Below are 2,542 nucleotides of genomic sequence, written 5' to 3' on the forward strand. Positions count from 1 at the left end.
TNAGCTGGGACTACAGGCGCCCGCCACCACGCCCGGCTAATTTTTTGTATTTTTAGTAGAGACAGGGTTTCACCGTGTTAGCCAGGATGGTCTCGATCTCCTGACCTCGTGATCCGCTCGTCTCGGCCTCCCAAAGTGCTGGGATTACAGGCGTGAGCCACCGCGCCCGGCCCGGCTAGTTTTTTGTATTTTTTAGTAGAAGCGGGGTTTCACCCTGTTAGCCAGGATGGTCTCGGTCTCCTGAACTCGTGATCCGCCTGTCTCCGCCTCCCAAAGTGCTGGGATTACAGGCTTGAGCCACCGCGCCCGGCCATTGTATCATTCTTATGTCTTTGTGTCCTCACAGCTGAGCTCCCACTTATTAGTGAGAACAAACGATGTTTGGTTTTCCATTCCTGAGTTACTTCACTTAGAATAATAATCTCCAATTCCACCCCAGTTGCTGTGAATGCCATTATTTAATTCCTTTTATGACTAAGTAGTAGTCCATGGTGTGTGTGCGTGTGTGTGTATACACACACACACATATATATGTGTATATATATGCGTGTGTGTATATATAATATAAATTCACATATTCTTTATTCACTCATTGATGGGCATTTGGGCTGGTTCCATATTTTTGCATTTGCGAATGGTGCGGCTACAAACATGCGTGTGCAAGTGTCTTTTTTGTATAATGACTTCTTTTCCTCTGGATAGATACCCAGGAGTGGGATTGCTGGATCAAATGGCACTATGGTTAACTTTCTGTGGAAGTGCCAAGTTGCTTTCAATAATATTAAATATCTATCTACATCATTTTACTTTCCCACCAGCAGTGTATGACAGTTTCAATTTCTCTACATCTTCACACATTTGCTTTGTTTTGTTTTGAGACCTAGTCTTGCTCTGACGCACAGGCTTGAGTGCAGTGGCACTATCTCGGCTGACTGCAAGCTCCGCCTCCCAGGTTCAGGCCATTCTCCCGCCTCAGCCTCCCAAGTAGGGAGTAGATGGGACTACAGGTGCCCGCCACCACGCCCGGCTAATTTTTTGTATTTTTAGTAGAGACGGGGTTTCACCGTATTAGCCAGGATGGTCTCGATCTCCTGAAGTCGTGAACTGCGCGTCTCGGCCTCCCAAAGTGCTGGGATTACAGGGGTGAGTCACCGCGCCCGGCCTCACACACTTGTTATTTTCAATTTTGTTTTTATTCTAGCCATCCTAATAAGTGTGAGGTATATCTCCTTGTTAGTTTCCTTTGTATTTGCCTATTTGCCTAAATGAATGATATTGAGCAGCAGTTTTTTTTTTTTTTTTTTTGTTTTTTTTGTTTTTTTTTTTTTTGCTTTTTTGCTAAAATAAATATTTTTGGTAGGCGTTTTTTTTTTTTTTTTTTTTTTTTTTTTTTTTTTTTTTTTTTTTTTGAGATGGAGTTTCGCTCTTGTTGCCCAGGCAAGCATCCTGTACTGAGCTGCTTGGCGGTTTGCATGGAGAAAGCAAAGGATTTGCAGCATGAGAGCCTGGCATGTTTGTATCCATCCTGCCACCTTAATTTACCTTGGCAAAGTCATTTAACCTCTGTAGACTTTGGTTTCTGGGCATGATGAGTGCTTATTGAATCTGTGTCCGTTCAGGGAATGTAGACAGAAAAAAGGCTATGACTTGGTTCACTGTGTCAGGCGATGGACATTCCTCCCTTAACGGAGGAGAAAGACAGGGAAGTATCCAGAGAGGGGCAGCTGAGATTCATAGCTCAGTTACTTTTTGAGTAATTCCACCTGGGGTGAGGGGACGCTCTTCAGTTTCCGTTTTCTACAACGTGGAGTTGTGGCAGAGCCTTAACCCCTCCCCCAGCTCTCCCCTCAGCAGGTGAAGGCAGCTGCATGACAAGAACGAAACATCACCTGTGCCCATTTATTCTCCTCCTCCCCCCACCTCCTGGTGATTCCTACCCACCTCTGCCCAAACCGCAAGGGAATAAGTAAGAGAAAAGGTCTGGGAGTATCTGGCAGCAGGTGGTCTTAGGGTGGGGGTGGCGGACTGAGAGTGTGAACGTCAGTTGGTGAGGAGTGAAATGGAGCCAGGAAATTGAGAGGTTGGAGCCGGTCAAAGGCCAGTTGTAGTGCCCTCAGAGGCCTTGGATTTCNAAGAAGAAGAAGGAGAAGGAGAAGAGGAAGAAGTATTGCAGATAACATTGATTTAAATATTTCCTCTTCATCTTCTAATCTGTAACAACTCTTCCCATTTATTTCTTTGCTATTCTTTTCGCAAGAGACTAGTTTATTATTTGTCCTGTAGAATTATTCACCTTCTACATTTCACTGTATCCATTCCAGTGCAAAACATACTCCTTTTTAAGGAGAATATCTTGTAGTTATATCTATGGATTTGGTTAGATTTAGGTACAATTTTTTTTGGCAGGAACATTCATAGTTGATGCTTTGTACTTTGATTGCATGATATCAGCACTCACATATTATTATTATTTTTTGAGACGGAGTCTCGCTCTGTTGCCCAAGCTAGAGTATGGTGGTGCAATTGCTCACTGCCATCTCTG

This window comes from Rhinopithecus bieti, unplaced genomic scaffold (assembly GCF_001698545.2).
Source record: "Rhinopithecus bieti isolate Rb0 unplaced genomic scaffold, ASM169854v2 scaffold_1844, whole genome shotgun sequence".
NCBI lineage: Eukaryota > Metazoa > Chordata > Mammalia > Primates > Cercopithecidae > Rhinopithecus > Rhinopithecus bieti.